Below are 11,528 nucleotides of genomic sequence, written 5' to 3' on the forward strand. Positions count from 1 at the left end.
AAAGCTTTTTAATTCCCTTTTCCTGACATTAAAAAAATGTCATTTCTTAAAAAAATCAAGGCATTACTGTTATTTCTATTTATGTCATCAGTATAACTTTTCTTAGGAATTTTTCTCTTGAAAAATTTGATATTGCTTTAGCAAGTAAACTCAGATATGTAAATGTTTCAAATCTGATTCAGTTTCTTTTTCTTGAATCTTTATGTAAAAGAATTTTTAAACTTTCAGGAGAAATTTTGAAAATCAAGAAGAGTATATTGGATTAAGTGTTTTTTTTTTTTTTTTATTTCAGAGATATCTAGAGGGGATAGTAAAGTTTAAACCCATTTTTTTCCCATCTCTAAAATCTATAGTTCTCAGACCACTATGATTTAGGTGACGATCCAGAGGTCTTACAAGCAGCCACCATCCCAAAGAAATTCAATTTTTCTTTTTTTTTTTTTTCGTTAGATTTGCTAAGACAGAAAACTAGACTGATTCATTATAGAATTCTAGAGGTTGGCAGTCTCCAGGAGGAGTACTAAGATGCTTGATGCCTCCTATTGTCAGCCTAACAATGGTGGGAGATGCAGTTTAGTAGGCAGCCCCGACTCATCAGTAGAGTGGGGCGTGAAAGATTGTGGTAGCTGAGTGGCTACCTCTGAACAGGCAAAGAGGACTAGATGGTTACTATGGGATCACCAGCTACGCAATTTTAGATAGCATGGGTAGCTGGTATCAACTCTACATCCTTATGGTCATAAGGAAGAGATAATAATAGAGGCAGCCATTGTCTTGTCCCACATGCCAAAGTAACTCATTAATGAGCCTTACTTAACATGCTATGGGTTGCCAAAATTTATTCTAGAAAGATTTTTCAGCAAGGATTGGAGCAGGACATTCAAATTAACCCTTAGGTTACTAGACATTGCCATCACCTGAGTCTTTGTATGACTTTCATCCAATACCGTGTTTATCAAACATCATCAGATGCTAGATTCTGTGCTGGGTGCTGGAATGTCAGGGCAAAAAGGTGAATGTTGTTGTTGCCATCATATTGCTATGCTAACTAGAGTAAGATGCACATAAGTAAACAAGATAATATAACAGTATATTCTATGCTGTGATAGGAGAAATACAGTGAGCCTGGTAACATACAGAAAGGAGGTGCTTAACTTTTAGTTAAGGATTCAGATAAGAAGCGGTATCTACAGGAAAGCTGAGTAGGCGATGAACAGACTGAGAGGGGCTGGGGCAAGAAAGAGAATTTTGGGCAAGGGGAAAAAAGCATATACAGACATCTGGAAAAAGACCATAAAGAAAGTTCTGTTCAGAGCACACAGATCTTGGGAAGGAGCAGGGGCTAGAAATGTAGACAGAGTCTAGACATGTGGGGTTTTGTGAACATTTGTTTGTTTGTTTTTTTTTCCTAGATGGAGAAAGAGCCATTGAAAAGCTTTCGAGCATAGATAGGGTTAGGTATGTGTTTTAAGATAATGACTTTGGCAGCATTCTGGAGATTGGGTTGGAGGGAGATAATACTGGAGACAATGAGCCCTTGTCAAGAAGGACACTTTTAGAGAAGTTTATATAAATAAAGATGGTAGCCTGAATTTGACAAAAAAATAGCATTCTTAATGGCTGATATTTTTGTGTTTGGCACACTAGACATTAAAGTGATTTACTTTTATAACATTAAAATTTTTATGTCATTCTGTAACTCATTATTTCCCATTTTATAATTCTTCAAGAAACCATTCTTATTTCTTCTCTTGTATCTTTGTAAATGATTGTTTTTGTTGCTTCCCGAGTATTTTCTTGCCAGTGTCTTTTCTGCTCTGAACACATTTTTTTCTACCTTTTGTCACTGTGATTTTTTTCCTCAAACTTGCTTCAGGAGAATTAACGTTGAGAGAGAACTAATTGTGATTCTAGTGAGTAGATCTTGGTTGTGACAATTATGGAGAAGCTGAGGTTTCCTGGAAAGGACTAGGAGGAAAGCAATCAGTGGTTCTTGACATAGGAAGGAAAGAAAATAAAGACAGTGTTCCTAGAGAAGAGGCTTGCTGTACAGCAATCAATATAGTAGGATTAGAAAAGAGCAACATGGATCAACCCCAAAGTGCAAAAAGTAATTAAGGGCACAGAAGGCACATAATACATGTCAAGTTCAAAAGAGAAGCTGCAAAATTACACAGTGGAGTTCAGAGTTTAAAAATGACAGACAGAGCAAAGGTGGAAAATGACAAAAACATTTCATGTAAGACTAACTAAAAGTGCTGGGATTTTATGTTTATAGTATATGGGACACAGAAGGTCAGTGAACAGCCTAGAAAGATGTCTAATGGATGGAAAGGGTAATTCATTGATTTGAGGGGACCTTTTAGGCATTGATTTTTTTAAAAAAGTAAAATTAAATGAATTCTCAAAAAGCACAGTCTTGCTAAAAAGAGAAATCAATTTAAAATGAAAGGAGTAAAACTGTACCTTGGAAATGTTACCAATCAATAAGTGGCAAAGAAATTGAGAAATCTGAATTCTCGAATAGAACTAGATATGCTTTCTTCCAGGATTAGTAGTGTCCAAAGCCAACACATCATTCGTAGAGTTCAAAATCCTTTAAAAAATGTATTATATGGCTTTCATGTTCCCAAGTCATTCAATGTAGACCATTTTTAATGCATTCTTGCCTTTCTGTCTATGCATTATAGTATGGCACATACTCTTAGGTAAAGCAAAGGAAAACATCAAGAGTATATGTAGACATCCCAGCAAAGAGAACTTCCCTAACTTTTCTTTCTTTCTTTCTTTTTTTTTTTTTTTTTTTTTTGAGGAAATAAGCTTGTTGCTGTACGATTTGGAGGAAATGGGTTTTGCTTACTCTGGAAATCCTTGCCTTAGTCCGTTTGGGCTGCTGTAACGAAAATAGCATCTACTTGAAGAACAGACACTTATTTCTCACAGTTCTGGAGACTGGAAAGTTTGAGATTTGCCAGCGGACTGTGTCCTGGATTCTTGTGTATAGCTTCCTGCTGGTGGTATCAGAGAGACAGAGACAGACTGATAGGCGGACTAGTTTTGTCATGTTGGCTCCACTTTTAACCTAATTACCTCTCAAATCTTTTATCTCCAAATACCATCACATGGGGATTAGAGTTTCCACCTGAATTTAGGGGGATGCATAGCACCTTTAGTGATCCAAATTTTCCAAAATGACAGCAATTGCTCTTTCTTAATCTCATAATAAAGGCAGGGTTGGAAGGATGGGTGTGCTGACGCAAAAACAGAGGGATTTCCTGTTATCCTCTCAGAAAAGATTCAGAAATAATTTCATACGAAAGTGTTTTTGTAAGTCAAAAACAACTGCATATTGGCAAGTTCATATAGTTCAACCTAATATACTTAGATAAGGGACTGCTACCTTAAGATTTGTATCATTTTTCTACATTTGTTCCATTTTCCAGTTTTCCCAGGTCTGTTTCTCTATTGTGATTAGAAATTAACCCCAGAGCAAACAAATGATGAAAGGTTTTTCTTGTGCATATTTTCAAGGACAGAAATACAAAGAGAGCCTCAAGGATATTGAGCACATAATGGTAATTAACACCAGGAGAAGAAAGTTGGCTGTGGGTCTGGGTGCAGCTGCAAGAAAACAGTGGCTGGACTGGGCATGGGAAAAGGTACCAGGACTCACCTTGGAGGGAACAGGTGGGGTTCCCCAGCTCCCTATATTTTCCTGAGAATAATTAAATGTGGGAACTGGCATAGTCTCGTTATTAAGAGCATGAACTCTAGAATCAGTTAACCACTGAGTATGAGTGCTGCCCTAGTAAGGAAGTGAATTGCTGTATGCTCTATTCCCATCAGGCCTGGGGAGACAAGGACCACAAAAGATGGAGTAGGTAAGGTGCACAGGAGGGCAACTGAAGGATGTCACAGGAACTGAGGAAATCAATGAAAGATCACGAAGAGCTGGTCTGAAGCAATGTGGAGGATTCAGGAGGCTCTTGTGGGTTAATTCCATGTAACTGGTACACATCTGATTCTGGTGCATTGTCTTTCACAGTGATCAATCTGGGATTAGTCAGTTCAGTTGCTTAGTTGTGTCCAACTCTTTGTGACCCCATGAATCGCATCACACCAGGCCTCCCTGTTCATCACCAACTCCTGGAGTTTACTCAAACTCTATTACTAATTATATTACTTCTTAAAGAAAGCTTTGTATTTTATTTCGGTGTATAGCTGATTAAAAATCTTGTAATAGTTTCAGGTGAGCAAAGCAACTCAGCCATGCATATACATGTGTTCATTCTCCCCCAAACTCCCCTCCATCCAGGCTGCCATATAATATTGAGCAGAATTCCCTGTATGATACAGTAGGTCCATGTTGGTTATACACTTTACATATAGCAGTGTGTACATGTCAATCCCAAACTCCCTAACTTTCCCTTCCCCTCATTCTTCCTCCACTAGTAGCCATAAATCTGTTCTCCAAGTCTGTGAGCCTGTTTCTATTTTATAAGTTCATTTATATTGTTTCTTTTTAGATTCCATATATAAGCAATATAATACGATATTTCTCTTATTCTGTCTGACTTACTTCACTTCGTATGACAGTCTCTAAGTTCATCCAAGTTGATGCAAATGGCATGAGTTCACTGCTTTTAATGGCTGAGTAATATTCCACTATATATAGGTATCACATCTTATTTATTCATTCCTCTGTCAGTGAACATTTAGATTGCTTCTATGTTTTGGCTATTGTAAACAGTGCTGTAATGAACATTCAGGTCAGTTCAGTCCCTCAGTTGTGTCTGACTCTTTGCGACCCCATGAACCACAGCATGCCAGGCCTCCCTGTCCGTCGCTAACTCCTGCAGTTTACCCAAACTCATGTCCATTGAGTCGGTGATGCCATCCAACCATCTCATCCTCTGTCATCCCCTTCTCTCCTGCCTTTAATCTTTCCCAATATCAGGGTCTTTTCAAATGAGTCAGCTCTTCACATCATGTGGCCCAAATTGGAGTTTCAGCTTCAACATCAGTCCTTCCAATGAATACCCAGGATTGATTTCCTTTAGGATGGACTGGTTAGATCTCCTTGCCGTCCATGGGACTGTCAAGAGTCTTCTCCAACACCACAGTTCAAAAGCATCAATGCTTCAGCACTCAGTTTTCTTTATAGTCCAACTCTCACCTCCATACATGACCACTGGAAAAACCATAGCCTTAACTAGATGGACCTTTGTTGACAGAGTAATGTCTCTGCTTTTTAATATGCTGTCTAGGTTGGTCATAACTTTCCTTCCAAGGAGTAAGTGGCTTTTAATTTCATGGCTGCAGTCACCATCTGCAGTGATTTTGGAGCCCAGAAAAATAAAGTCAGCCACTGTTCCCACTGTTTCCCCATCTATTTGCCATGAAGTGATGGGACCGGATGTCATGTCATTTCTGAATGTTGAGCTTTAAGCCAACTTTTTCGCTCTCCTCTTTCACTTTCATCAAGAGGCTCTTTAGTTTTTCTTCACTTTCTGCCATAAAGGTGGTATCATCTGCATATCTGAGGTTATTGATATTTCTCCCGGCAATCTAGATTCCAGCTTGTGCTTCCTCCAGCCCAGCGTTTCTCATGATGTACTCAGCATTTCTCATGATGCATATAAGTTAAATAAGCAGGTGACAATATATAGCCTTGATGTACTCATTTTCCTATTTGGAACCAGTCTGTTGTTCCATGTCCAGTTCTAACTGTTGCTTCCTGACCTTCATACAGATTTCTCAAGAGGCAGGTAGGTGGTCTGGTATTCCCATCTCTTTCAGAATTTTCCACAGTTTATTGCAATCCATGCAGTCAAAGGCTTTGGCATAGTCAATAAAGCAGAAGTAGATGTTTTTCTGGAACCCTCTTGCCTTTTCAGTGATCCAACAGATGTCGGCAATTTGATCTCTGGTTCCTCTGCGTTTTCTAAAATCCAGCTTGAACACCTGGAAGTTCATGGTTCACATATTGCTGAAGCCTGATTTGGGAGAATTTTGAGCATTACTTTGCTAGCATGTGAGGTGAGTGCAATTGTGCAGTAGTTTGAGCATTCGTTGGCACTGCCTTTCTTAGAGATTGGAATGAAAACTGATCTTTCCCAATCCTGTGGCCACTGCTGAGTTTTCCAAATTTGCTGGCATATTGAGTGCATCATCATCTCACAGCATCATCTTTTAGGATTTGAAATAGCTCAACTGGAATTCCATCACCTCCATTGGGTACATATATTCTTTTGGACTCTGTTTTTCTCTGGATATATGCCCAGCAGTGGGATTGCAGGGTCATATGGTAGCTCTTATTTTTAGTTTTTTGAGGAACCTCCATACTGTTCTCCATAGTGTCTGTACCAAGTTACATTCCCACGAACATTGTAGGAGGGTTCCCTTTTATCCGCACCCTCTCCAGGATTTATCGTTTGTGGATTTTTTGATGATAGCCATTCTGACTGGTGTGAGGTGATATTTCATTGTAGTTTTGATTTGCATTCTTTAATAATTAGTGATTTTGAGCATCTTTTCATGTGCCTGTATATCTGTATATCTTCTTTGGAGAAATGGCTGCGTTGTTTTTCTGTCCATTTTTTGATTGGGTTGTTTGCTTTGATGCTGTTTGTAAATTTTGGAGACTAATACCTTGTCAGTTACATCTTTTACAAGTATTTTCTCCCAATCTGTGCGTTTTTTTGTTTGTTTGTTTTGTGTATAGTTTCCTTTTCTATGGCAAAGCTTTTGAGTTTAATTAGGTCCCATTTGCTTATTTTTGTTTTTATTTCCATTATTCTGATGGATCAAAAAAGGTATTGATGTGATCTATGTCAGCGAGTGTTCTGCCTATGTTTTCCTTTAGGAGTTTAATAGTGTCTTTCATTGAGGCCTTTAATCCCCTTTGAGCTTATTTTTCTGTGTGATGTTAAAGGATGATTTATTTTCATTTTTTAACATGTAGCTGTCAGTTTTCCAGCACCATTTGTTGAAATGACTGTCTTTCCACCATTCTATAATCTTACCTCCTTTGTCATAGATTAATTGTCGGTAGGTGCATGGGTTTATTTCTTGCCTTTCAATCCTGTTCCATTGATCTATATTTCTATTTTTGTGCTAGTATTATACTATTTTGATGATTATACCTTTGCAGTATAGTCTGAAGTCAGGGAGTTTGATTCCTCCAGCTCCTTTTTTTTTCTTAAGAGTGCTTTGGCTGTTTAGGGTCTTTTGTGTCTCCATACAAATTTTAAGATTTTTGTTCTAGTTCTGTGGAAAATGCCATTGGTAATTTGATACACATTGCATTGAATCTGTAGATTGCACTGGGTAGTATAGTCATTTTGACAATATTGATTGTTCCAATCCAAGAACATGGTTCTAATTATATTACTTTAAATGCAATTATGTTACTTTAGTTATTTTACTTCAAAAATTATATTACTTTTCATACAACTTGTGTTTTTTCTTACTTTTTTTTTAATATTTATTTTTGAGCGCATTGGGTCTTTGTTGCTTTGTGTGGGCTTTCTCTAGTTGGAGAGTGGGGCTACTCTTTGTTGCAGTGAGCAGGCTTCTCACTGCAGTGGCTTCTCTTGTTGTGGAGCACAGGTTCTCGGCGTGCAGGCTTCAGAGCGGCAGCACATGGGCTCAGCGGTTTTGGCCAGTTCCAGGGCACGGGCTTAGTTGCTCCATGGCGTGTGGACTCTTCCCAGACCAGGACTGAACTCCTGTCTCCCGCATTGGTAGACAGATTCTCATCCACTGTACCGCAGGAAAGTCCTTTTCTTAATTTTATATTTAAATATTTTTCAAATATACAGAAAAGTTGAAAGAAGAATAGAGTATAGACACTTTATGTTTATTACTTTCATTCAACAGTTCATATTTTGCCATATTTCATGTGTGTATTTTTTTCTGAATGCATTAAAAATAAATTGTAAATATCTTTATATTCACCATAAATATTAAAAATAATTAAAACTGTTTATTGCGGTAACATTGGTTTATAACAGTATACAAGTTCTATGTGTACAATATTTTACTTCTACTTATGTATACACTATGTCTCACCATCAAAATTTAGTTTCCATCCTTGACCGTACAGTTGATCCCCTTTACCCATTTTACCCTCTCCCCACCCCTTCCTCTCTGATAACCACTACTCTATTCTCTGTATCAATCGTTGTTAATATTTTATATGACAGCAATACCGTCATCACATCGAAGACAGTTAAATATACTAATAACTTTTCCTGATTAACTGGGACTTAGTTACATTTCTTCCTTAAGAAGTGAATGCATTCATAATTTTAAAAATTATTTAGCAATTTTGAATATAGAGAAAAACATAAACATCGGCTATAATCTTATTAGCTAGTTGAAACCAATGTTAACAATTTAATATATTTCTTTCCATTCATCTTTTATTTTTATTTTTATTTTTTTTGCATTGGAGGTTGGATCAAGACCTCACTTAACCTTTATCACTACTTCACAAGCCCTGTCTCCAAATAGAGTCACACTGGGAGTTACAGCTTCAAAATACTAATTTTGGGGGAACACAATTCAGTCAATAGCAACTGACTTAGAAATATTAATCTGAAATTTTAATGGATTTAAAAGATAATTCCAAAGAAACATAAAACACCTTCACTTCCCATTTATTTGTGTTGAAGTCTCAAAAATGGTAAGATGGCTTAGGTGACATAGTCCGAACTTTTAGACAGTTTATTTATTTATTTATTTATTTATTTTTACTTTACAATACTATATTGGTTTTGCCATACATTGACATGAATCCACCACGGGTGTATACAAGCTCCCAATCCTGAACCCCCCCTCCCACCTCCCACCCCATATCATCTCTCTGGATCATCCCCATGCACCAGCCTCAAGCATCCTGTATCCTACATCCAACATAGACTGGCACTTCATTTCTTACATGATAGTATACATGTTTCAATGCCATTCTCCCAAATCACCCTACCCTCTCCCTCTCCCTCAGAGTCCAAAAGTCCATTCTATACATCTGTGTCTCTTTTGCTGTCTCGCATCCAGGGTCATCATTATCATCTTTCTAAATTCCGTATATATGTGTCAGTATACTGTATTGGTGTTTTTCTTTCTGGCTTACTTCACTCTGTATAATCAGCTCCAGTTTCATCCATCTCATTAGAACTGATTCAAATGTATTCTTTTTAATGGCTGAGTAATACTCCATTGTGTATATGTACCACAGCTTTCTTATCCATTCATCTGCTGATGGACATCTAGGTTGTTTCCATGTCCTGGCTACTATAAATAGTGCTGCCATGAACATTGGGGTACATGTGTCTCTTTCAATTCTGGTTTCCTCACTGTGTATGCCCAGCAGTGGGATTGCTGGGTCATAAGGCAGCTCTATTTGCAATTTTTTAAGGAATCTCCACACTGTTTTCCATAGTGGCTGTACTAGTTTGCATTCCCACCAACAGTGTAAGAGGATTCCCTTTTCTCCACACCCTCTCCAGCATTTATTGCTTGTAGACTTTTCGATCGCAGCCATTCTGACTCGTGTGAAATGGAACCTCATTGTGGTCTTGATGTGCATTTCTCTGATAATGAGTGATGTTGAGCATCTTAAAAATATGGAATGCTTCACAAATTTGTGTGTCATCCTTGTGCAGGGGCCATGCTAATCTTCTCTGTATCGTTCCAATTTTAGTATATGTGCTGCTGAAGCGAGCACTCCATTCATCTTTTAAAGCCTGTAGAGTAAAATTTGTTATAAAATTTTATACCAAAAACTCCTTACATCCAGCCTTTTACAGTTAATATATCATTATTGCTTTTCTATGTTGAATCCTTAAAATATTTTTGTTAGCTACATACTGTTTCATGATGAGGCATATTTTATTCCCCTACTCCCTTATAACTGGGGGACCATGCATTCTGATTTGTCCAAGGGCAGTCCTTATGTATGACTGTTGTCCTGGCAGAATTATTAAAATACCCTCATTTACTCCCAGATTTATCCAGTTTGGAAGGCAAACTATATAGTCACCTTTCCTGTAAACACTCAGCCAACAACTGACCATTTGCTATTTTTAATTTTGTAATCTATTCACTCATATGAAATGTTTGTTTGTTTCCTATTATTTCATGAAGGCATATTCCTAAAAGTGAGGTGACTAGATCAAAGAGTATGAACATTTTTTAAGGTTTTGTCTACATATTGTCCTGCTTGTGTTTTTGTTAAATATGTAAAATACTTTACTGTTAAACTGGATTAATCAAATTTATCTGCTTTCAACTTTGAAAGTTTTTCACTCTTTAAGAATGGTTTCTTAACACTGGCACAATTATTTTGGCCCAGATAATCCTTTCTGTAGAGGGGCATCATGTCCATTGTAGTATGGTTCAGCAGCAGTCCTGGTCTTTGCCTCTTAGATGTCAGTAGCAGGAAGCTCAGTGGTGAAGAATCTACCTGCCAATGCAAGAGATGCAGGTTTGGTCTCTGGATTGGGAAGAACCACTGGCAGAGGAAATGCCAACCCATTCCAGAATTCTTGCTGGGATAATCCCATGGACGGAGGAGTCTGGTGGGCTACATACAGTCCATGAGGTTGCAGAGAGTCAGACATGACTGTTCAACCGAGCATGCCCGCATACCAGGAGCATGCCCACCCCAGTCTTGACAATCAATGGTGTCTCCAGATATTGCCAAATGTCTCCAGGAGCAAAATAACCCTCAATGGAGAACATAACTCAGAAAATGTACCGAAATAATAACAGCAACGTCTTCTTTACCTATAGTATTTGTCTCATTTTTAAAATCTCATTTGTTTTTAATAAATGAATTGCTTATTTAGCATACTGGAAATGGTATAAGTTATTTGTTCTAGATTACATGACCCAAAGTGGCCATTTGAACCTAGTCTGTCTTCAAAGTCTTATCCATGTGTTCTCCTGCCTGAAGAACTCATGTAGGTCCTGTCATGCAGTCACCGTTGTTAAACTGCAAACAAATAGTTGCTCTCCAGTGAACTTTTGGCAATCATTTGGGATGTTTTATTGTTATCAAGGTAGGTCTTATTTTTATCATTTGTAAATAGAATCGGCTGTGTGAATAGAAGTTGCCCCATAGGTACTAGTTTCCACTTATGCTTGCACACAGTTATTGTAACCATATGCTAATAAGTCTGCAGGGCTTAAAGGGGAAACCAGATGAAAGAGGGCCTTTTCCTCTTTCTGCCTCCAAAAGCTGTTTTCTCTACTTTCCCTTAATGTTGATGACTTGCCCTTTGAAGAAGAGAACAGGAGACAGACTCCAGGTCATCCACAAATGAAGGGAGTAGAATGTAAGTCCCTGAAAGAAATGTCGATCTTTTTATCTTCTGTCTTCAAAGCTGTTCAGAATAAGAAAGCTGTCTTCAATCTCTGAAAGCAAAACACTGCATGTGTAGTTTAGTGTCAGGTTGTTTGGGGACAGATTCTAAGATAGAAACGTAGGACTGGTGAGTGGAGAGAAGATCAGACTGGAGAGA

At 37.9% G+C, this 11,528-nt stretch overlaps 1 non-coding gene across 1 annotated transcript; it reads right to left on the reverse strand.

Moving 5' to 3' along the window:
• Nucleotides 1–9,623: 9,623 nt before the first annotated feature.
• LOC138074629 (U6 spliceosomal RNA) lies at nt 9,624–9,730 on the reverse strand. Its single transcript, XR_011144462.1, has one exon. It is a non-coding gene; the product is annotated as a U6 spliceosomal RNA (small nuclear RNA).
• Nucleotides 9,731–11,528: the final 1,798 nt, after the last annotated feature.

Source organism: Capricornis sumatraensis, chromosome 2 (genome assembly GCF_032405125.1).
Source record: "Capricornis sumatraensis isolate serow.1 chromosome 2, serow.2, whole genome shotgun sequence".
Taxonomy (NCBI): domain Eukaryota; kingdom Metazoa; phylum Chordata; class Mammalia; order Artiodactyla; family Bovidae; genus Capricornis; species Capricornis sumatraensis.